This window comes from Elephas maximus, chromosome 15 (assembly GCF_024166365.1).
Source record: "Elephas maximus indicus isolate mEleMax1 chromosome 15, mEleMax1 primary haplotype, whole genome shotgun sequence".
Taxonomy (NCBI): Eukaryota; Metazoa; Chordata; class Mammalia; order Proboscidea; family Elephantidae; genus Elephas; species Elephas maximus.
Genome location: NC_064833.1, coordinates 60353198 through 60379431, shown reverse-complemented (window position 1 = coordinate 60379431; position 26234 = coordinate 60353198). Strand labels below are relative to the sequence as shown.

The 26234-nt window shown below is 39.2% G+C and overlaps 1 pseudogene; it reads left to right on the top strand.

Annotated features, from left to right (window-relative positions):
- Positions 1–10271: 10271 nt before the first annotated feature.
- On the top strand, positions 10272–24497 carry LOC126058994 (40S ribosomal protein S17-like; annotated as a pseudogene).
- The last annotated feature ends 1737 nt before the right edge of the window (positions 24498–26234 follow it).

Below are 26234 nucleotides of genomic sequence, written 5' to 3'. Positions count from 1 at the left end.
TCCTATGTTTTTCAGAGTAGACCTGTGCTCCATAGAGTTTTCAATGGCTAATTTTTCAGAAATAAATCACCAGGCCTTTCTTCCAAGGGAGCCCTCGTGGTGCAGTGCAGTGGTTAAGTGCTTGGCTGCTAAAAGGTTAGTGGTTTGAACCTCCCAGCTGCTCCATGGGAAAAAGATGTGGCAGTCTAGTCTGCTTCAGTAAAGATTTACAGCCTTGGAAACTCTGTGGGGCAGCTCTATGCTGTCTTATAGGGTCGCTATGAGTTGAAATTGACTCCAACAACAGGTTATGTGGTTATATTTGATTTCTTCCCAGGCTCCTCTGGGTGGGTTTAAACTGCCAGTTTTTCCAGTCAGCAGCCGAGCATGTAAACCGTTAACCCACATGGGGACTACCAAAGAAGGTACAGGTAGGTAAAAGTGGGACAGGAATCAGGTCAGACAGTAGAGCTTGGCTGGAATCTGAGAGCAAATGAAACTCATTATACTGCTAAATACTATATATGCATTTTGCCTCAGGTGGCAAAGCAGTGAAATTACACAGGGCACCTGAGAGCTAGAGTATCTATTTGTCATCTAATTTCCAATTTGAACAAATATGTAACAAATTACATTTCCTGAGTCATAAACATAATGAAAAAAATTTAGTAAGCCCCATGTATTTCATATTTATACCGGTGATGGTGATTTTATTTTATTTTTTTGGTTCCTCTGGTACTCATGAAGTGGTTCACTATTTTGATAGAGCAGCTACCTGGATTATTTCATCTGGGAATAGTTTTCATTTACTTGACATTTTGTTTTCTCTTAGGAATGGCCCTTATAGAATACGCATTTCTTTTCTTTGAATAAGATAATATATGTGAAAGTACTTTGCAAACCATCCAGTGCTGCCGAAATGGAAGGGAGAATGATTATTACCTTTAAAGGTCTTAGGCAACAAACTACCGAAAGCATCAAGTCTCACTTCCCTGGTTTCCTTGCTTTTTATTGCAATGAGATGGACTATTTCACTGCATTTGAAAATTATTCTCTGGTGCAGTCAGGATACAAACATGTCTGTCTGTACATTGCCCCGTTGCTGACTCCAAGAAAATTAACAAAACCCATCTGTTTCTGACCGAGATCTTGGATAAACAATCAGTTGTATAGCATATTCTTTGTTCAGAAGAACAAATAATTAAAGTTCTAAAGATTTAAAAGAGCACTTATTCCTTATATCTCTGATTGGCTGTCCTCTCGTTAGCACAGAATGTCTCCACAGAGTCAGGAAAGCAGCAATTTTCGTGAGCACGTAAGCTGCAATGGTGGGAGTAGATATTTGGAAATTTAATTTTGTGTCCTAAGTTACAGTGATCAACGCCCATTGAAGCAGCAGTCAAGAAATCAGAGGACATATTGCACTGGACAAATCTGCTGCAAAAGACCTCTTTAAAGTGTTGAAAGGCAAAGATGTCACTTTGAGGACTAAGGTGTGCCTGATCCAAGCAGTGGTATTTTTAATTGCTCATATGCATTGCAAAAGCTGGACAATGAATAAGGAAGACCAAAGAAGAATCGATGCCTTTGAATTATGGTATTGGCAGTGGATATTAAATATACCCTGGACTGCCAGAAGAACAAACAAATCTGTCCTAGGAGAAGTACAACTAGAATGTCCCTTAGAAGTAAGGACAGTGATACTTCATCTTACATACTTTCAACATGTTATCAGGAGGGTCCAGTCCCTGGAGAAGGACATCATATTTGGTAAAGTAGGGGGTCAGTAAAAAGAGGAAGACCCTCAGTGAGATGGATTGACACGGTGGCTGCAACAATGGGCTCAAACACAGCAATGATTATGAGGGTGGTGCAGGACTGGGCAGCATTTCATTCTGTTGTACATACGGTCACTATGAGTCAGAACTGACTCCACAGCACCTAACAAACAACAATAACAACAATTTACAGTGAAACTGCCCCATTCAGGGTTTTAAGGAATATACTCAAAATACGAAGATATTTTCCCAGATATGGTCCATCTCTCCCTCAGTCCTCAATTAACACCTCTGTCAGTCCCGGTACCTGAGCATAATGTGTCTGGGATCACATTGATGCTTTCTGTGATTTTTTTTTAAAGTAACACATTTCCCATATGTCTTCTAGACATCATAAGGAGAACTAAGTTCTTCTAGCAGTTACTGGGGTTCCTGGGCCCACCTGCTGTGCAAAGCAAGACCCAGCATCCACTTAGGAGGCAAAGGATGGATTGAGATAATGAAGAATGAAATGGTTTTCAGTTATGGCCTGGATGGAATTTCCAAGAAATGAGCTAAAGCAGGTGGTCAGGTGGTGTGGGGGCAGCTCTATCTGAGTAAGTATAGAAAAATGGGAATTCAGAAAGGAGTTTTCAGGGAAGAGGCAAGGCACAGGAAAACTCAGCTTTTGGACAGAGAAATATATGGAATGTAACAGCAAATGTAAACTTCTAAGAGAACAAGGGAGGCCGCGAATCTGGCCTGTTTAAGAAATGGGGAGGAATTAAAACCTATCTGATAGGCCAGATAAACCTGAACTTTGAACGTCATCTTCTTCACCCTAATCATCCTCAGCAGCATCTCTAATATTTATTGAGTTTTGTACGCCCCAGTATAGTTCCCGGGTGGCTAAAATGGGTAAGCACTGGACTACTAACCAAAGGTTGGAGGTCTAAACCCACTGAGAGGCACCATAGAAGAAAGGCCTAGAGATGGATTTCAAAAGGTCACAGCCTTGAAAACTCTATGGAGTTCCATCCTGTGCAGAGCAAAGAAGGATGAAGAAAACCAAAGACACAAGGAAAATATTAGTCCAAAGGACTAATGGGCCACATGAAACACAGCCTCCACCAGCCTAAGCCCAGCAGATCTAGATGGTGCCCAACTATCGTCACTGGCCACTCTGACAGGGATCAGAATAGAGTGTCCTGGACAGAATGGAAGAAAAATGTAGGACAAAATTGAAATTCACAAAAAAGACCCGACTTAACTGGTCTGACAGAGAATGGAGGTGCTCCCAAGACTATGGCCTCTGGACACCGTTTTAACTCAGAGTGGAAGCTACTCCCCAAGTCCACCTTTTAGCCAAAGGTTAGACAGGCCTGGAAAAAAAACAATAACATGTGAAGAATGTGCTTCTTAGTTCAATCAAGTATATGAGACCACATGGGCAAGACTTACCCCAAAACAAAGCCAAGAAGGCAGGTATGGACAGGAAAACTTTTGGAAGATTAGAAACAGGGAACCTGGGGTGGAAAGGGGGAGAGTGCTGACACGTTGCGGAGATTGCAACCAATGTCATGAGACAATTTGTATATAAAGCTTTGAAGGAGGAACTAATTTGTTCTGTAAACTTTCACCTAAAGCACACACACACACACACCACACACACACACACACACGCAAGCTTACTTTGCAACACTTGGGGTTACCATGAGTCAGAATCTACTCAGGGGCAACTGGTTTAGTTTTTTGGTTTTATGTACCAGTTACGACACTAAGTATTTTCACAAATTATCCTGCATTATTTCATTAATCCTTACAGTCTTATAAGATAAAAGCTACTTGTATCCTTACTTTATAGTTGAGGGAACAAAGGCTTAGGAAATCTAAGACACTCAAGTGGTGGAGCCAGGTCCCAGACTATGCCTGTCTGATTCCAAAATCCATGATGTATATATTTCCCAAAGCTATAATATAGTTTGTTTTTCATATATTTAATTTAAAAATATAGAAAAACACATATACAGAAGTTTAAATTAAATTAAACTCTACCATGTAAAAATAATATCACATAGTCTTTCAGACAACCTCCATTCCTAAAGATAACCATTGTTAACGGTTTAGTTTACATAGCTCTCCAACTATCTATGTCTGTATCTATAGCTGTATATGTTTGTTTAAGGTACATATTTTGCAACTTTTAAAATTAAATATGTATTATAACAATCTTTCGAGAAGGCAATATTGTTTCATATTTGTGCTTTTTTTTCTTCTGAAGGAAGAGCTCTAGAAGTTACACACGTAAATTATAATACTGTCAATAAGAGATATCAGTTTATCATTTTACCAGTGTATGCTATGAGAGCTCTTCTTTACTCACATTTTTGCAAAAAATAGTTGTTACGAACTTTTTAAATTTTAGTGACTGTGATAATAGGGAAAAGTTATCTCATTTATTTTGTACTTTTTGACTTATTATTAAAGATCAAAAATTTTCATATATTTATTGGTCTCAACATAAATCTTTCTTAAATATGTAACATGATATGCTTCTTCTCTTAACCACTATAGTGTATTCTTTATTCTGTACTGGGTTCTGTCTATTTGTAGATAAGATGCACTATGGGATGTGACGAATGTGGTAAGAGGTAGGGGTTTGGAAAGTGAGAAGGGGGCATTGGGACCAAGGTTATTGGATGGAAATGTTAACCTTTGAATAGTAACGGATGTTTCAAAACAGAAGCTTTTCTTTCTATAAGACTAGAAATCACTGTTTCTAATCTTTGATCACTTGTTGTTGTTAGGTCCCGTGGAATCGGTTCTGACACTACACACAAGAGAACGAAACACTACCTGGTCCTGTGCCATCCTCATAATTGTTGCTATGCTTGAGCCCCCATTGTTGCAGCCACTATGTCAATCCGTCTCATTGAGGGTCTTCCTCTTTTTTGCTGACCCTCTACTTTACGAAGCATGATGTCCTTCTCCAGGGACTGATCCCTCCTGACGTAATGTCCAAAGTATGTGAGAAATGTAAGTCCAAGGAGCACTCTGGTTGTACATCTTCCAAGACAGACTTCTTCAATCTTTTGGCAGTCCATGGTATATTCAACATTCTTCGCCAACACCACAATTCAAGGGTGTCAATTCTTCTGTCTTCCTTATTCATTGTCTAGCTTTCACATGCATATGAGGTGATTTAAAACCATGGCTTGGGTCAGGTAACTTAGTCTTCAAGGTGACATCCTTGCTTTTAACACTTTAAAGAGATCTCTTGCAGCCAATTTGCCCAATGCAATGTATCTTTTGATTTCTTGGTTGCTGCTTCCATAGGTGTTGATTGTGAATCCAAGTAAAGAGAAATCCTTGACAACCTCAATCTTTTCTCCATTTATCATGATGTTGCTTATTGGTCCAGTTGTGAGGATTTTTGTTTTGATTATGTTGAGGTGTAATCCATACTGAAGGCTGTGGCCTTTGATCTTAGTAAGTGCTTCAAGTCCTCTTCAAGTTCTGCAAGCAAGATTGTATCATCTGCATAACGCAGGCTGTTAATAAGTCTTCCTCCAATCCTGATGCTCTGTTCTTCTTCATGTAGTCCAGCTTCTGGGATTATTTGCTCAGCATACAGATTGAATAGGCATGGTGAAAGAACACAACCCCAACTCACACCTTTTCTGACTTTAAATCATGCAGTATTCCCTTATTCTCTTTAAATGACTGCCTCTTGATCCATGTACAGATTCCGTATGAGCATAATAAAGTGTCCCGGAATTCCCATTCTCCACAATATTATCCATAATTTGTTATGATCTACACAGTTGAATGCCCTAGCATAGTTAATAAACCACAGGTAAACATCCTTCTGGTATTCTCTGCTTTCAGCCAGGAGCCATCTAACATCAGCAGTGATATCACTGGTTCCACATCCTTTTCTGAATCCAGCTTGATTTCTGGTAGTTCCCTGTCAATGTAGTGCTACAGTCGCTTTTGAATGATCTTCAGCAGAATTTTGCTTGCATGTGGTATTAATGATATTGTTCTATAATTTCCACATTTGGTTGGATCACCTTTCTTGGGAATAGGCATAAATATGGATCTCTTCCAGTCAGTTGGCCAGGTAGCTGTCTTCCAAATTTCTTGACATAGACAAGTGAGCACTTACAGTGCTGCCTCTATTTGTTGAAACATCTCAATTGTTATTCCATCAATTCTTGGAGCCTTCTTCATTGCCAATGCCTTCAGTGCAGCTTGGACTTCTTCCTTTAGTACACTTGGTTCCTGATCATATGTTACCTCCTGAAATGGTTGAATGTTGACCAATTCTTTTTGGTCTAGCAACTCTGTGTATTTCTTCCATCTTCTTTTGGTGCTTCCTGCGTTGTTTAATATTTTCCCCATAGAATCCTTCAACATTGGAACTTGAGGCTTGAATTTTTTCTTCACTTATTTCAGCTTGAGAAATGCCGAGCATACTCTTCTCTTTTGGTTTTCCGTCTCCAGGTCTTTGTACACGTCATCATAATACTTTGTCTTCTCAGGCCACCCTTTGAAATCTTCTCTTCGGCTGTTTTACGTCATTATTTTTTCCTTTTGCTTTAGATGCTTGACATTTAAGAGCAAGTTTCAGAGTCTCTTCTGACATTCATTTTGGTCTTTTCTTTCTTTCCTGTCTTTTCAATGACCTCTTGCTTTCTTCATGTATGACATCCTTGATGTCATTCCACAACTTTTCTGGTCTTCGGTCGTTAGTGTTCAACGTATTAAATCTATCCTTGAGATGGCCTCCAAATTCAGGTGGGATATGCTCAAGTTTGTACTTTGGCTTTTGTGACCTTGTTCTAATTTTCTTCAGTTTCGACTTGAACTTGCATATGCGTAATTGATAGTCTGTTCTGCAGTCGGCCTCTGGCCTTGTTCTGACTGATGATAGTGAGCATTTCCATAACCTCCTTCTACAGATGTAGTCCATTTAATTCCTGTGTATTCACTTAGATTCCCTTATTATGAAATTTCTTTTCACTTCTAGGTATCCAATTTCTAAAGTGAGGATAAAATTTCATTTCCTTTTAAAAGGCTACCTGAACATAAAAGATACAAAAACTCTTAAAAAAATTATTCCATATTTTGATAATGACTTTTGTTTTATCAGTGATATCCTCTCAGGTCTGCTCTACCGGATTTCACATCCACCCACACTTATCCGCCTTATAAGAACTTATCATTATTTTAAAAATAAAAATAGCACATTCTCTCAGATTGCAATTCAGTTGTCTTTTAGAGTTAAGGAAGGTTGTTTTACTCTAAAGTCAAGACTGAAAATTATCTAAATTGTTTTTTAGTTAAGGACTGAGAGCAGGAGAGCTTTATAAAGAAACGCAAGGATCTGCAATTTTGCTTTCTTTTGATTCAGAAAAATCTAAAGCTGCTGTCCCCTCAGGGCATTATACAAAGCACATCTGTGAAGTCAGGATTTTCCTGCTATAAATGGACACTGGCTCTCTTGATAATTTCACCTATTTAAATTCCATTGGGCTACTACTATACCTGTGCCTGAGGGGGTCTGTCAAAGAGTGGCTATTATAAATCAAAATAAAATATCTGCTTGACTGTATTAGAAACATTATCTAATATACATTAGAAATGATTCCCCCAAATCCTCATCTGATCAAATGCAATTTTATTAATCGCTCTACATTTTTGATAGCCAGCTTGCTCTATTCATTGTAATTCAAGGTTGTGCCTCTGCTGCCATTCATAAATCACTTGTTATGCTCTCCCGCTCTATGGTTCCAGCATAACCTTTTGCTATATCTTGCTGTCAAAACATTCCAATTCATTTTGGTGCATTTGTATTCTACGTGTGTGCAGCCCTATCTGACCTACAGAATAGCAGAAATAATTGACTACATATGAGAAGTTTTTTTCTCCTAACACCTGTAGTAATTAAACACCCCCAACACTTGGAAAATTCTTGACAGTAGTGTTCCTCATTAAGAACTCCTTTTCATAGGCGTAGTAAACAAGACACGGACTGTGTACAATGGCTAGCCAAAGCTGGATAAATAATGGAAGCTTTATTCACTGAGCATTCTAAAAGATTCCATCTATTAGCCAGCTAAAGCATGATTCGTTGGATCCCTTTGTGATTCCCATACCCATGGCAGACAGGCATGAAAGACCACCTTCCCAGGCCGTATGAAATGGTAGTCCTTCATTGCCTGAAATAAAACTTGTTCTATACCACTTCCCAAGCAGATTTCATACTTGTGTTGATTTTTCCCTGGCTGTTTTGCAAGACATAGATCCTTTCCAGGTGCTTGGATCACACTTGCCAAATTGGTGCCCAATCCAAAGAGTCTTTGGCACTTCACAGCAATAGCTGTTACAGGGGACACACCCCGAAGGACATAAAAGCTGACTGGGTAGTGGGGATGTAAGGGAAGATGTTGCCTTTTTTTCTCTTACCTGACACTGAAACACAATGTAATATATTTTGGCTAAGAAGTGTTTTTCTCATGCTTTCTATTTTTATATGCAGACCATTAAAAAGGGATGCAGGAAGTCTATGACAGCCCAGTCTAAACCGTTCTGAGGGAGAGTCTAGAAATTAAGTTTCAAGCAGGAAATCACACGCATTTTGAAACCTGGTGTAATGTGCAGCACAATCATCTCTTCTTCTTTTCTATCCTCTAGTAATAGCCATTATATTCTTTTAATAGAGAAATGGGCCCTTTGTTTTTTCTCTTGTTTGTAGGGGTACATGAGATATCTTTTATAAGGAAGTGTTCTGCGTAGCCAGTATTAAAGTATTTAGTCTCCTGATGTACTTTCCCACCTTTCCAATTCTTTGAGAAAAGTTTCATTTCCCTCTTAATATCCCTCATGTGGATATGGAGTCAGACTTCATTATTTTCTCCTTCTATAGTTTCCTTAGCTGTAGCATAGATGCAGCCCAGGAACCAATTCTTTAAAAATAAAAAAGGCTTAAAGCCTTTAATTGCTTCTAATGTTGAAATACACTAGAAACACTGAAAAAGAAAAGCCTTTGCTTTGGTCTATCTGGAGACCTGGTGGTACAGTGGTTAAGAGCTTGGCCACTAACCAGAAGGTCGGCAGTTCAAAGCCAACAGCCACTCCTTGGAAACCCTATGAGTCAGTTCTACTCCCTCATATAGGGTTACAATGAGTCAGAATTGACTCAATGGCAATGGGTTTTTTTTTTTTTTTTTTGGTTTGCCTATCTAGGGAGGTAGTGTAGTGTCATTGCAGAGAAAGACATCAAATGTATCACAGTATTTCTGCAGGAAAATAGGATTTGTCCCTGATATGTGGCTGGGTGCCAAGGATCCAGGTTACAAGTTTAAAACACACAATTTCTACTCACTAATTTTTCTCTTTTTAACAAAAGAACACAAGTTAGTGCATAATATGTGATACGTATCTCTTTATGCGTACGCAAAATGTGTTTGTCATATAAGGGGTAAATGAACATAATGCCTATAGCTGCAGCCTGAAAAAAATAAGGGCAGACTTGAATCTGACCAGATTCAGAAAAAGATTTAACAGATTAAAAATACAAAGCCGCTACGGTCTGTTCCTTCCATATGTTCATGCTTGGAGATACCACATGGAGCATTGCACTGAGTCTGTATTTGAAGGAATAAATGATAAAAATGTTTTCCAGATAGCACAATAAAGCTGTTTCATAAAGTTTTACACATAAGAAACCCCAGAGGTAATAACAGAAATATGATCATTCATCAATTCATTAATTCAATTGCATTTATCCTGTTTTTGCTACATGCCTGGCACTAGGCAAATAAAGATATGCATAATATCATTACTAACCTAGAACTCAGAGCGAAATAAAGACCAAAGTCATGTAAACCTAACTATTATAAAATATGCTATGTATGGGAAAAAAGTGTATCCAAAGTGCTATGGAAGCAATGGCAGGAGTAATTCACACTTTTTTTTTTTTTTAATGGGGGCGCAAAGGTTCTCTCTGGTATCTCCTATTCCCCTTTCCTGCATTGTTTTTTAAAAATACTTATTATCACTTGATAGAGTATACATTTACTTGTTTATTAAGTTTATTTATAGTGTGCCTCCTCCATGCTTGAAATAATATAAATTTTTTCAGGGCGAGAACTTTTCAGTTTTATTCACAGCTCATATTCTAGTGCCCAGGGCAGTGGTGGACACACCCCAGTTGCTGTTGAGTCAATTTTGACTCATGGCAACCCCACATGTACAGAGCAGAGCTGCTCCATAGGGTTTTCAAGGCTGTGAACTTTCAGAAGCAGATTGCCAGGCCTTTCTTCTGAGATGCCTCTGGGTGAGTTCAAACTGCCAACCTTTGGGTTAGTAGTTGAGGACTTAACTGTTTGTGCCATCCAGGACTCCATGGCAGACACGCAGTAGTTACTAAATAAGTATTTGTTGAATGAATGAAAGGAATGCCCACTGTGTGACAGATTCTGTGTTAGCTACTGGATATATGATGGAGAACAACACTTACGCTGAGCCTGGCCTTAAGCAACTTACATTCTAAGGGGAGAGAGGTGAACAATACACAAGTAAACAAATTAATGTGATAGTCTCAATAACTGCTGTGTGCTAAGAACATACAAAAGCGGATATGTCACAGAGACTGAGAAGGGGTGTTGCTTAACTACAGAGGTCAGGAAAGGCATTTTCGAGAAGATGACATTTGAATTGAAGCCCACATGATGAGGAGGAAGCCAGGCGAAGATGCAGGGGAAGAGGGTTCAAGTGGAAGAAAAAGTAAGTCACGGGCCTGAGAAGGGAATGAGCTTGGTGTTTTTCTACAAGAAAGAGAGGGCCATGCTTATAGAGTGAATGAACAGAGTGGGCAGTGAAGGGCTTGAGGTGTCAGATCACACAAGACCTAAGGGGCAAGGTAGGAAGTTTGGAGTTTACTGTGGTTCTAAAGGGAAGCCACTAGAACTTTCTAAGCAGAGGAATGACATGACCCAATTTACGTTTTAGAAAGGATGTTTGCAGGGTTGTTTCCAATTACTATGCATGAGATGATTTATGGAGGGGAGTCAGGGAGACCTCTCAGTGGAGTCTCTCAGGGAATGTCTAGGAAAACTTGGACTAAGATTGTAGCGGTGGGGATGACAAGAAGTGCTTAGAGTTAGGATACATTTTGGAGGTAGAACTGACATGCCATGACAGCAGATTTAATGAGAGAGCTGAGGAGATTCAACAACTCAGTGAATGAATGTTGGAAAATGACAAACAGATTTGCTGTAGCTGAGTAGAAAATATAACCAGAACATTACAGGCAATGAGGGCAGGTGGTGAGGCTCCTGAAGTCTGTTATTTTGAAGTCTGAATCAGTGAAGTTGGACTTGGTCAGTACAGTGAGTTAGTGCAGTGGACTGATAGGGAGTTTACAAATATAAAGGATACTGGAACTCCATCATTGTGGCTGAGGTAGGCAGGGCAGAAAGGAGGTGAAGCATCTAGAAGGAGAAGGCAGTTCTAGCAACCTGCAGTTGAGGGGGATAGAAAATAGGGCTAGAAAGAATAAAGCTCAGATAGGTTACAGAAAATCGGTAGCACACTGACTATGCTGAGACGCTGCCCCAGCAGCTGCTCCGTTTATCTAATGCAGTAAATATCACCTAAACCTGTTGTGGAAAAAGTATCAGATAAATGAAACAGCCAAGTGACTGAATTTCCCACATTTTAGCAACTTGTTTTTGTGTTGCATGCATAAAAGTTTTTCAAGGATTGGACATAACGGATGCAGCAATGAAAAACAACTGAATTTAATTTCAAAGTCGATTTTTTAAACTTAAGAGGCCAAAATCACAAAATGGTCATGAGAAGCCTGGAGAGAAAAAGAAAACGAGACTAAGAGATATTTGAAATAGTGAAAGAAAGCCCCTTCAAATGGTAGGAATTCAAATGTTTTTACTTCTGGTTTAGAAAATGTTTCCATGTTTCCATTTAGATACCAGAGGGTGTGGTTTTCAGGAAGTTCATTGAAATATAACAAATTAATAGGGTGTAAAACAGACACAGGAGTTGCCGCGAAGCTACTCCATTTTCCAGTATCAGCTCTGTACGGAATAGACAAACTCTTGATTCTTCTGGAACAAAGGCTTTTCTTGACCCGTCCCAGGAAGATTATGGGAATAAGCTACGTGTTTGTGTTTAATATGCTGAAGAATGAGGAAAAGGAGCTGAGATGTCAACAAAGCTATAATTAAGCAGATTCATTTATTCATTTGACACATAAAAATTTCAATCCAGTCCAAATGCGTGTGATAAATATTCAAAGCTCATTGAGGTCAGTGACCATACCTAATGCATCTTTCTATCCCTTACAGCACTTGGCACCAGTAAATGCTGAGGACACATTTGTGAATTAAATGAATAAGGTGACTATGGCTGGAATGTTTAGTGAAGCCTTACCGACAATGTAGAATTTTAACTTGTCTTTTAACAAAGAGATAGTTTATATAGAAATTAAAAGAGGTAAGGAATTATAACCATTAATAAATTTGCAAGTAAGATTTGCCTCCTAGTCCAACTGTGAACAGACTGTCTTAAAACCACTCATTCATTTATCGTTTATTCAGCAATTCATTTAGTACCACTGTGGTCTCTGCCTTGTGCTGTATCCTAAGCATACATTGGAAAATAAAATGTACATGGTCTCTGCTCTACTAAGGTTATAGTCTAGTGGAGGAGATAGAGAAGAAACAAAGAAATAGGTAAATAAATGGAAAAAAAAAAAAAAAAGAAACCCAGATTGTTCTGATAGAAAATAATGAGATGACACCGAATTTAGATGAGAAGCAGCCAGCTGTCCTAAGAGGAGAGAATTTGGTGGGAGAGGGAAGCCAGTTGAGGTAGTCCATGTTCCTTCCAGGTGGAGGGAACAGCACGCAAAATTCCTCAGACAGGAAATATCTTGCCTGTTTTGGGGATTGGCAGGAGGACCTGCAGCTTAGTTTGTGAGGCGTGGTTTTGAGTAAAAATGGGACATCCAATTGGAGATCTAGAATACGGAGGAAAGTAACAGCCTAGAAAGGGTGAAATGTCACTGGCAATAGTCATTTGGTAAGTATGCATTGAGTCATTATTCTGGGCATTGAGGCTACAGTAGTAAGTAGCTTGCTTTGTAGAAGGGGAAGACAAACCAGAAAACAAGCAACTTAATGAACAATTTAATTTCAGATAATGATAGGTACTATGCAGATGATGCAATATCACAATGGCTTGAGAAAATGGGGGTGATCATGACTGCTTTAAAAAGGAAAAGTCAAGAAAGGAGCTTGAGGAGAAGACACCAGCTGGGCAAAGGGTGGGAGCAAGAGCATTTTGGGCAGAGCACGTGCAAAGGCCCTGAGACCTGATGTTTCTGTGCATCTTGTGCTAGTGTCGCAGAGGCTGGGGATAGTTTCATGGTCCTTCTCTCCCACCTCACTCCGTTGTGTCCAGAAAAGCTTCTGGACTACCTCGCCTAGAGGCAGACCACCACCTCTGGGAAGCCCAAGCTGTCCCTGGTTCCTGCTGCACTTACTCTTATTTCTCAACTCTTCCTTTTTTTCTGTCACTTGTGCAACTGATCCTCCTACCCCCGCTACATGGCCAGCAGCCTTTTCCTTCTTGGGGTGGGCACAGCACTGTGGGCTGTAAGCTGGGAGGCACCCCAAACAGCCAAGAGTAGGAATCCTGAGTGGGTGAGGCACTCGGATCAGGAAATGTTTGTGTGAATAAATGTAAGCTTGAGTATAGTTCACTGCCAAGCATGTGATCTAATTTAACACTCTGTCACCAAGTTCCTGCTGCGAGGTGCCCACATCGTCTTCAATGTACGTATGCGTGTTTGGCTGAGAATTTGAGCTCTAAATGTGGAAGCAAATGCATGGGTATCTATGTACAGAAAGAGGGTAAAGTGAAGAATTAAGTTCTCAAAGACAAACTGAGGTGTTATCAAACTGCTATTAAATGTGAAAATATACACACATATTTTAATTACAGAATTTAGTCACCCAGAAATCAGACTTAACAAACATTAATTGAGCGCCTATTATATCTCAAGTACTCTGCTTGGAAAGTGGATGCAATTCCTACAGTGGTCCTTTGAGGTAAGTCTGATTTTCCCCCATTTTTTTGGCAAGGGGTGACAAAACAGGCTGACAGTGGTCACATATTAGAAACAGGCAGAGCAGCGGTGTGACCTGGGTCTCCTGACCACAAATCCTGGGGTCATCTCATGAGATGCCACTGCCTTCTCAGGCATGATGACAGCACATTGAGAGGCAGTCTGGTGAGTAGACAAGGGGAGTGGTAGCCACACCTGGTTAACTGCAGGAGTCAGAATATCAGCAATACTTTCAAGCAGTGTGACCTTGGGCCAGGAACTTTACCTTTCTAAGCCCTAGTCTCCTGACCTATAAAATGGGAATAATAAAAAAAAAAACCTACATCACATGGTGGGTTAAGGATTAAATGAATTATTACATAAAGTATCCGGCATCATACACAGGTGGTGCAAACAATTAATGCTCTTGGCTGCTGACTGAAAGTTTAGAGGTTCAAGCCACTCAGAGGTCCCACAGAAGAAAGGCCTGGTCGGCTACTTCTGAAAAATCATCCACCAAAAATCTCTGGAGCACAGATCTTCTCTGATACACATGGGGTTGCCGTGAAGTCAGAATTGGCTTCACAACCAGCTGTCGTCTCAGAGGAGAGCACCTAGTCCTTCAGTTGTTCTTTTTAAGCTGGGTCATACATATCCATTAGCTCATTATATCCTCCCAGATAGGAGGGAATGGAATGCAAGCTGGGCTAGCTGGCCACGGGTGGGGGCTCTAATATATGGGTCCCCACAACAGCTGCTCCCTGCTCTCCAGCCCTCTTCATGGAGAGTGAGTGCGCCCACCGCCTTCTTTAAAGCATGCACTTCCCACCACCCAGCCTCACATCTGGCACTGGGGCAGAAACGTCCGTCTGGGGACAGGAGCAGCAGTCAGCAGTGACACTCATTTTCCCAAGGCATATCCACAACCTGAGGTCTCGTCAGAGAATGCTGAAGTTTCTGGAAACTGAAGAGCCTCGTCTTTGAATCTGAGCGCTGCCTTTTGAACACAATCACTGGCTCCTTGTACTTTCTAGATTTCTAAGCAGGAAAATCTACAGAAATATCCCCTATACCATGTCAGAACATCTAAATGTGAGTGTTTCAACCTGGCTCTTATTAAGAAGAAATTTGTTTATGATTTCTTTTTTGCATGCTCACCCCATCAGGTACACACCCTGCCTAATAAATTAGTTAAAAGAAAAAAGTTAAAAATAAGTGACTGCTGTCACATGGCCTTTGAAGTTAGAAAATAAATCCGAAAAGGAAAAAAGGGAAGTGAATTGTTCTAAGTATACCAGGAAGACTTTATGTGTTCAGAAACTCATTTACTTTTCTCCAAATCAGTATGCAGTGCTCAGCACAGAGAACCACCAGAGAACTATTGAATATAAAAAGCAGAAGATAACGGCAGTGATTACAACGTGCAATTGTGCAGCTGTGATATCATCCCCTCCCCCTCCACCCCATCCCCTCCATCAGATTGGTTGCTATGTTAGTATTTTAGGCTTAAAGGGCCAGAATTCATGCATTCAGTTTTGTTTTTAATGTGCTGGTTTTCTGTCACAAATTCCTGACAGCATTAACGGCCAATGAATCAGGATAATTAGAGATAGAATGATACAGCCGATCTTGTAGTCCTTGGAATTACTGGCAACTGGACGCCATCATCTCCTGCTTCCATACAAGGCCTTGGCAGAAGATGACACCCACCCCACCCCATCCCCACCATTCTCCTACAGGGGGACAATTCTGAGCTATTCATAGGCGGCCCAATTATTTTTTCTCTGGATAATGAATATGGAGAATGATTTTTCTCTGCTTTGATGAGCAACTACTACAACAAGTATCAGATGAAATCTGGGAAGGCAACTGGAGGAGGTGTTACAAAGCCTCTGAAACTGACAAAGTTTAAGAGTGTATAATGTAATCATTTTACCTTTAGATTTTGTTATGATTTTTTATGACGATGAAGTAGTTTGCTATTAAGAGAAAGATCCTGTGCGATGGATAAAATCCCTCAGAGAATGTTCCAGCTCATTCAGCCTTACAGTAAAATTTGCAAAGCCTTTCGGGGAAGATATGAGAATGTGAAACTAGAACATTTTCTTAACGAGTGTCATCCTCTGCCCCCTCCCGCGCTATCTTCTTTTCCTCTGATGTTTTCACTCTTGCACAGGAGTATGGAGGAAAGAACTATATAAATGTCTGGGCTGCTGATAAAGACAGCACCAACTTGACCTTTATGAACTGTCTTACTTGAGAACAATTGAGAACTCAAAGTTTCACTGTGGTCAGCAGCTACAGTTTTCCTAATCCAGATCCTCTTCTTCTAAGCCCTGGTTGTTTACTACAATCTAGATTTCTTTGCTTGCCATTAAGAAATTTACGTTAAGTCTTAGAAAGCTTTGCCTGGGGGAACATGTTATCATCATTTTGGTATCAAAGCTGTGACCACTGTATGTATAAGGGTGTTTTGAACCTGGGTAGGAGCCCTGGTGGTGCACTGGTTAAGCGGTGGACTGCTAACAGAAAGATCAGCTGTTTGAACCCATCAGCTTCTCCTCAGGAGAAAAATGTGGCTGTCTGCTTCCATAAAGATTTACAGCCTTGGAAACCCGATAGGTCAGTACTACTCTGTCCTATAGGGTCACTAGGAATTGGAATCCACTCAACGGCAACGGGTTAGGAGAAGGTCACATCCCGGTCTGTTTCTTAGCTACACATCAAATGCATTAGACTTTGCCGTTGCAGCTTTCTGAGGTTCTGCTGAGGATGCCAGAAGTGTCAGCAGGGTTTTCAAAAAAAGGGGTGAGCTGAGGTAGGAGGAAGAAGAGGGGCAGATGAATGGGAAAAGGGAGATATTTCTCCTTATGCCAATGGAGGTTGGTTAGCAATGAGGGAGGGAAATATTTGGTATACTAGGAACACAACTAGTATGATAAATTAGGAAACCTGGCTTTAGTAAAAGGCCTATGCAATACACCATCTACCCTTAGACGATTTCCCTTTGCCCTGGGAAATTGCTTACTATAAAGATGTTGGGCAATGCCTATGCTTTACAGCAACCCATTACACATTTACAAATGCCCTGTCACTGTCAAAAAGCACCAAACTCTCTCCCCCCCCCCCCCAATTTACACCTTCAGTGGCAGGGACAGAAATATTTAAATAATTAAGGATGTACACAAATCTTCTCTCCATTCTCTTGGCTAAAATTTTCCCTTTCCTAAAGAGTAGCAAAGATTAATTTTTAATGTTACTAAATTAGTTAGAATAAAAGCTAAGAATAGGTTATTAAATTAGTTAGAATGAAAGCTAAGAATAGTACATGAACATTTGAAGGAATGCATTTTTTTACCCTCACCAGGACAGTAGCATCTAAGCCCCTCTCCCTATTCAGCTGGTACTAAAACTTTAAAGGGAAAATAATTCAGTAAAGAAAAAGGATTATGTATGGAAAAACATTAATTGAATTGTCCTCTTTTGAGACCAAATAAACTTAATTAAAAAAATAAATGTAATACATCTCCCCCTTTTGCTTATCCACACGAAGGAAAGGGATGTGAGATGTGGATAACATCATAGTGCCTACCTAACTCTAAAAGTAATTTTTATTTGGTTTTTAAATGCATTATATAAATATTCACAGAAGGACTAGAGAGTACATTGTCTGACCATGTGTGTGGTTAAATCAGATGCGACTGGAAGATGTCATTCCAGTCCTTTGCCCTTAAGAAGATAACTGTTAACTGTAGAACCACTAGCTTACTGCTGGCTCTTAGCTAGGCCCTGGGAAATAAGTCATGGACAGTGTGTGTGTGTGTGTGTGCGCGTGTGTGCGTGCATGTGTGATCACGTACAGTTATTTTGAAATATAATTTTTCTATGCTATTTCCTATTGTAGTAACATAATATATATTCTTGAGTATTTTTGAATGATTTTATTTTATCAAGTATGATTTAAAGTGTTTTAAAAAATTAAGCAAAATGATAATAGGTTTTCATCCTGATCCTCCTTAATTCCCATCTTAAAGAATATTCTGGGAACTGTAACACTAGTATCAATACAATGGTGAGTCCTTTAAGCCTGCTAATGTTAAAAAAAAAAAAAAAAAAAAAACTGGTAAGAATGAAAATAGATATTACCCAATATACCTTGCTAGAACAATACGATGACCCACATTTAGGAATAAACAAATTTAAGTCTATGATAACAGACCACTTATTTCATGAAATATTGAACTCTATAAAATTTTAGCACAAGTGACTTTGAGCAGCCCACTGAATTCCACTCAGATGGAATCTGACTAGGTCCTACTCAGAACAACCAGTCTCTACTGAGATGAAATTGCCACGAGCTGCTTCACAATGTGTAAAAGTGTCAGAATGTCCCACATAGGATTCAGAGTAGCAACACAGGCACCTAGGAGCAGGTTAAGATATAATGAAATCCGAGGGCACGGCAAAGGAAAAGAAAACAAAAGTAAGAAGGTAAAGGCTCTAGAGTAAACCTTAGTCTTAATTCCATGACAAGGTAATTATGAGAATATCTTAGGTATTTAATCGATGATCTCTTCTTGGGGAGAAATATTTTTATTAAGACATCTTAAAAATATCTATTTTTATATATGTTTTAAAATAAATCTATTGGGGATATGCTCAAACATTTTTTTTTTTAACTGAGGGGACACAAAAAGCTTGGCTCTTTTTCCAGGAACTGGCCAGCATGGGCCCAGCTCACACCAGAACTGCGAAGAAGGCGGTCAGGATCATCACTGAGAAATACTGTGTGCATCTGGCCAACTACTTCCACATCGACAAGCGCACGTGGGAGAAAATCTCCATCATCCCCAGCGAGAAGCTCCACAGCAAGAGGGCGGGCTAAGCCATGCATCTGATTAAGCAGACTCAGAGAGGCTTCTCAAACTTCAGGAGGAGGAGGGAAACAGAGAGAGAACGATATTCCTGAGGTTTCAGTACTGGGTCAGGAGACCATTGAAGTCGATCCTCATAATAAGGAAATAATGCTGAAGCTTTTGGATTTTGGCAGTCTGTCCAACACAGAGGTTGGAACTCAGTCTTCAGTTGGGATGAATTTCAAAACATCACGTGGAGCCATTTGTGTATTTCTGCAATGCTGTAATATTTTCAGTAAACCTGAAGACATTAAGAAAAATTTTGAGACCCTTTGTAAGAAAGAAATTAACATTGGATTTCTTTTTAGTATGATGAGGCATCTGAAAGTACACCTTTTCCTTCCCTCAGAGCAGCAAAGTTTGAAGGAAAAAAAAAAAATCCTAAAGAATGAAAAAAGAAACAGAGCAGAGCACATCATGGGCAATTTGGTTTTTAATGTCATTCACAATGTTTTTATTGACATAACTGGAGCCTTTTTTTAAAATGCAGGATCATTACTGTATCTTATTTTTTATTTGTATCATTCTTACAAATAGTTAAATGGTTAGGTCTGGGGAAAAAAAAAAAATTAAGTTGGGGGTGAGGAGATTGTTTTGTAGGCCATTTAACAAAGTCGTTTCCATGAGTCTGAATCGACTTCAAGGCAACTAACAAGAACAATCTGACTTAAAGTAGGTCTGTGCATTCTGTTTAAGGCCCAGGAATAAAATTTCTAGTAAGCAGGGGGAACTCTGGCTTTAATTTTAACTACCTGTTTTCCAGTCTCCACAGTGATTTTGATTCGCTTTTTTCTCACTCATTTTTCTCTGTTGTGTGGTTTCCATGGTGAGTTCCTGCAAAGCAGGTAGAATAATCCTATCTCGCCTTGAATCAAATGGGTCCAGAGGTGATACATCACAGTGGTCTCTAGGAAATTCAGCCAGAGCAAGCAGGGGAAGAGATGTGGTTTAAGAAAACAAATCTACTCTCAGAAAATAAATAAGCTTTGGATAATTAAAAAGGAAAATCAGGTTAAAGGCTTTAATGAAATTTTATCCTTGCAATTAGTCAGATTATTTTGTTAAAAAAAAAAAAGAAGGCTCCAATGAGCTTTCTGTGCCATATTAACTCAGATTCGCATGGTGTGTTGCAGTTTACAAAGCTTTCTCACAGATGATTTCATTTTAGTTTATACGGTGCTTGCTTATATTGCTGTCAAATTTTAGAAATCTGCCGTGATCAGTCATAAATTGAAGCTCGTGGCTGCCTATAAACAGGACTAGGGCAATAGAGGGTGGGTTGTCTTGGATGAAATATAACAGAGACTGATAATGGAAGGCCCAGGAGGCACTGGTTTATACACTATTTCATCTTTAGCACAATCGTGGAGCCAGGACTTCAGAAATAACATCAATGCGAGACTCTAGTGCACTTCATGTGATTTTTTTTTTTTTTTAATTATTCAAAGTCATTTCCTGGGAGATGGTTTTATTATTTAAGTTCAGTTTTTAAAACCATTTGATCTTCACCATTGTTTCATTTAAACTTTCCCGATTGAATCCTTACAGAAAAGCCTCCTAGTAGAAACATCCATAGAAATTAAATAGAAACAGTTGAGCTACGTGGCTTTGCTTTTGACATTTTGATAAATTAAGGTAAAATCAAATGCCTCACATGGTGAAAATAGTGAACATCCTTATGTGTAAAATACAAATAAGCATTTCCTACGTGTTTGAGGGCATCCAGTTTTGCGTCATAGTTTTTAGGCTGCCACCTGGATGCATTCAGGCTGTTCGAAGACAGTTGAGCTAGTTTTGAGGGCTCCTCCTTTGTCTCTGGGCTCCTTCCTTTATATCCCCCTAGGACACTCTGCTTCAAATTATTTTATCTTAAGCTATGTCTGAACATGAATGGACAAATGGAGAATTGAGGCAATTATAATATTAATCCAAGCAGAAAAACAGTAACAACAACACGTTGCCAAGTTACTGGAAATTTCTGGCAAACACTTCTCTGTTTCAATGATCTGGAAGATTGCCTAACGTCTTTTCTTTGGGGATGTAGATCTGACCCATGTCACATGGCTCTGTGAACATTCAGAATCTATACATGATTGCCTCACTTCCTGCTGCTTCAGACTGTATCTATTCTAGGAAGGCAAAGACGAGAGAGGAAGGCTCAGTGGTTTTGAGGTGCGGTACTTGTTAAGACATCCCTGTGAACACTCAGATTGATATTTTAAGTTCTTAACTGTTCTTGGGGCCTTGTGCATCAGTCATGGTGAGCTGGGCCAACCCTCTTTTGTTCATTCTTTCATCATTTATTGAATGCCTGCATTGTGCTAGGTCCTGGGGGTATGAAGAAGACAAAGCCTTGTCACCAGCACTTGAAGAGTTCCAAAAGATACATTAAAAAGTAATTACAGGGGGAAGGGGGAGTCCTTGCTTAGGAGACACTGAGCTTCTGTTCAGAATGATGGAAAAACATGCAAACAGATAATGGTGATGTACAACACAGTGAACATGTCACTGAATTGTAAATGTGAAGAATGTTGAATGTTTTGTTAGGTATATATTTGCCACAAAAAAGTAGTTACAGTACAATGCAATAAATTTAAGCAATGATTTCACTGTGAACATAAGTTCTAAACCAAAACTAAACCCACTTCCTTTGAGTCAATTCCGACTCATAGTGATCCTATAAGACAGGGTAGAACTGCCCCATGATGTTTCCAAGGCTATACATCATTACAGAAGCAGACTGCCACATCTTTCTCCCTTGGAGCGGCTGGTGGGTTCAAATCACCGACCTTTCTATTAGCAGCTGAGCGCTTAACCACTGTACCACTGGGGCTCCTTGGCAAAAGTGCACACCCTCTAAAAGTTTCAGAGACAGAAGAAGTAGAAGCCATAAAAGCGATTTCCCATGAATACAATTTCCCTGTTTATCTTGTTTTAGTACTCCCCTAAAATCTCTTAAGAATGATTTAAACCAGTCTCACTGTAGATTCATTTGCTCAAGTCTCTCAAAGAGATTTAGTCTCTGAGAGTTCTGGGGTAGACATTTGCAATAGTGGGGGGTTTGGCAGAGGTTTATCACATATCTCTGCCAAGGGCTCTCGTGGGCAGATGGTAACAGCTGTTTGTGATTGAGTCTAAGAAAGTCCAGGAGGAGCCCCTGCAAACTGTCCTTTTTATTACACTAATGACTTTTTCCCTGAGAGTGGTTTTTCATTGTATCAGTGCATAATTGTTTTTGCTAATGCATTTGCGCCGATCATACAGAAATCTAATTACTCTATGTAATGCATCATTTACAATTTTCTTTAAATTCATTTCAGTGTTTGCACGCTGGTATTCAGTTTATGCTAATAAGCCTAAAATATTCATGCCTTTAAGCCTGAGATTGCAGACTCTGTTCAAAAAAATTGTTTTAGTAAAATGCACATTTTAAATCTGCATTTTGTAAAATACTGAAGTGTAAATTCTTCAAGATTATTCTCAAAGACAACATTCTAATCTGTTATTCACTTTGAAAGCAGAGTTCTTTTTATCTCCTTCACACCTCACATTCACTTAGTGACAACAAAATGACACGTGGTCCTGTTTAACTCCAGAGCATTAATTGGTGTTTGGTAATGGAAGGAGATGAAAGTGATTGATGTCGGCCTTTCCACTTTGATTTATTCACATTGAGATTCAGCCTCTGATCCATTTACTGCACTAGATATTAGGAATAAGCACCTTATTATTTTTTAATCACAAAAGAGGAAATTAAACCTTGAATTCTAGCCGTAAAAATGCACCACTCTAAAGTTAGAGATCTTGTACGGCACTGCCATTATTATCATTATTGTTACCATTATTATTAAACACATACATGTGTCAGGTATTTTGCTAAATGCTTAATGTTCACCATCCCATTTAACTCTCTCCCAAAACCGATGAGGTCAGACCTATTATTTTCCTCATTTTACAGATGAAGAAACCGAGATTAAGAGAACTGAAGCAACTTGTCCATGTTCAGTGTTGCACAGTGGTTCTCAACCACGGCGGGGGGATTTTAACTCGCTGGGGACATTTGACAATGTCTGCAGACAGTTTTCATTGCTACAACTGGGCAGGGGGCAGCTAAAATCTAGTGAAAAAAGGCCTGGGATGCTGATAAACACCCTACAATGCACAGGAGAGCCCCTACAACAAAGAGTTATCTGGTCAAAATGTCAATAGTGCTGTGGGTGAGGAACCCTGGGGTAGCAGCGGCTTGTGGTGCCCATGTCACAGCTCCTCAGGCTGCGGATTTCAGCACAGCTGAGGTGGGCAGCTGGGTGGGCAATGAGATGTACATGTGGTGGCTTTTTGCTTTCCTGCCTTAAGGCTTTTTCTGAAACACCTGTACAGGAGCAGCGAGGGATTGTGGAGGTGTTCACACCTAAAGAGCAACCCTTGACCATTGCTTAACCTCTCTGTTCTTTGATGGGGCAATTCTGAGGTATTCTACACAGTTCCTCTGAATGTCTGAAGAGTCTCAGTCACCTACCAAAAAAACTATGGCTGTCGAGTCAATTCTGACTCATAGCAACCCTATATGACAGAGTAGACCTGCCCCATAGGGTTTCCAAGGTGGATTCAAACTGCCGACCTTTTGATTAGCAGCCAAGCTCTTAACCACTGTATCACCAGGGCTCCTGGTTGCTTACACTTGTACAAAAAACTCCAAACCTGTTGCCATTGACTCGATTCGGACTCATAGCGACGCTGTTGCCAGATGATTTTTCTTAAAAGACTATTTTAATTATGTCACTCCACTTCATAAATTCCTTTAATGGTTTCTTTTTGCTTTCATCTTTTAGTCCAAACTCCCAAGGCTAGTTTTCAAGGCTTTTCATAATCAGACTCTTTTAACACTCTCCATATGATTTCCTTGTGTTCTCCAACATACAGTTGTCACTATGTATATATATATTTTTTGATGTTCTATCAACTGAGAAATGTTTCCCTTACCCAAATTCAATTTAAGCTTTCAGTTTCTGTCCAAGTTCTAGGGTCTCCATAAACTCTTCTTAAATAGATCCAGACTGTATTCATTCAAACAGTCTTTATTAGGTGTACACTGCGTGCCAGGTACTCAACAAGGGAGCTATAAAGGCAGATTAATCACAGCCCCTCTTATGTCTAGGAGCGTGCAGTTGAATGCAATGATTTTCAGGTTTTAAGTAAACTTTTTATGCAAAATCTTATAGGTTTTATATTTTCAAATTTATAGCATCTCAAGCTAAGGAGGCTGTTTCAACTAGCGCAAAATTTGAAATCAGGGTTTATAGATGAGTGATGCGGTTTTATACATAGCCTCAAAGTGTAATTTATACCTGCATTTTATTCTGATTACATAGTAAGAGAAATCTGGTTTCATAGTAAGAGAAATCTGGTTTATACAGTTAAACGTGAAAAAAATTTTAGCAGCTCACCTTGTAATCTCAGGATATGTTTATACTGAACAGAAATGACAGAAAGCGCTTTTTGATGTTTGCTTTAAAACGTTTTCACATGGCATAAGTTAACATGTTGATGGTATTTAATGTGATAAAATTTGGTGCGTATTAATTAAATCATTTATTTATTTGACATATTGTTATTATGTCCTTCAGGCAGGGCCTTATTCTAGATCATTCATTCTCAGTCAAGTAATATTGCCCCAATGGGCAAATACTGGTTTTTGGGGGCAAACAAAACTCCTTAGATATTATAGTGGTTTTTGTCCCTCCAAAGGGTCACAGAACATAAACAGATATACAGTATATCTGTGGTATAAAAATTTCATTGGTTGGGGGGGTGGTTAGAAAAAAAAAATATGAAAAGGGCTTCCTGGGGAGCAATAATGAAAAAAAAAATTGAGAAAGATTCGTCTAGGTACTGAGTAGACAGCGGTGAACAACATGGAAAAGGAAATGCCCGTCTTCATGGGGCATTTATTCTGATGGGGGAGAGGGGCAGACTACAAACAAACAAGATAAAGAATTAAAATGTATTTTTTAAAAATGTTTAAAAAAATGGTAATTGATAAGAAGAAAAACAAGTTAAGGAGAGGAGATAGGAAGTGGTTGTGTGTGTGTTGAGGAAGGGTGTTGACACTTGTGATAAGGTGGCTGGGGACATTAGTGTCAAGAGCTGCATGAGAGATGGAGCAAGTGGGGAAAGAGCTCTGCAGATATGGGACAGGTTGTGCAAAAGCCCTGAGGAGAGAGGGTACCTGGCATACTGGAAAAACAGCAAGTGTGGCAGGTGAGGTGTTTTAAAATCGATTTTGATTGATTAAAAATTTTATTTTTTCTGCTTGCCACAATGACTGGGAGAAGTGGGATTTAAGGGACAGGAGTCAGGGATGTAAACCATGCCATCCTGCAACATGTGGGCTCATCCTGCACAACTGAATTGTCCTGTCACAAATTCCAGTTACGTGTCTGTAGAATAACACTAATGGAGCTGCTTTTCTTTTTTCTTCCTTTCTTCCTTTTCTCCTTCTTTTCTTTCTTCCTTCCTTTCTTCCTTTTTCCCTTTTCTTCCTTCCTTTTGTCTCTCCTTCCTTCCTTCATCTCTATTTCTTCTTCTTCTCGCCCCTCTTTTTTTAAGAAATCTTTTATTGCACTTTGAGGAAATAGAAACCAGAGTATTTAACTGCCCATTTTTTCAGGTATGATCCCTCATCCCCACCCCAGCTAAATTCTAAGTGTCTTAAGGGCAGGTGCCATCTCATAGATTCCTTTTTGCATTTCCCGTAACGAAGAGCAGAAACTGCCTTCATTTTGATATCTCTGTCTCACGTTTGTAACGTGTGTTCTTATTTTATCCATTTCTGACTGGAGTGCAAGCAAAGATCTATGCAAAACTGAGACTAACCACAGTTTTGACGGATTTTTGCTTTAAGACTCAGCATACAGGAAATGATAAATAAATATGAGTTCTTATTAATGATAATAACAGACGTAATATAACTTTTTTTATTGAAGCAAATACCTACCTTATTTACATGATCTTATTTATTTATTTTTTTATTGCCATTACCCATTCTCTTAAGCTCATATCTTGATAGTACACTTTAAAAATTAAGTCAACACAAAGTTTATTTTCTTAAAACTTAATATAACCCACCGCTAATAATATTTATTTCTTCATATTCTCTTATAAATGTTGTCTACATATAGTTGGTATTTTATTAAAAATAATAATACTGAATATGTTGTTATTGTAATGTATTTTATTCAGTTGGAGTCAATGTTTTTCAATATTTCTACCTAATTATCAGAGTTGCCATTTTAACAGCTACATAATAACCCAGCATATTTACTAATAGATTTTTTTCCTTTTTTGTTGCACAATTTGACCATTTCCATACTTTCATGAGTTATTTATAATGTTTGTGCCTAGTCTTTCTGCTACTAATTTTCTTATCCTTTTTTAAATAATCCT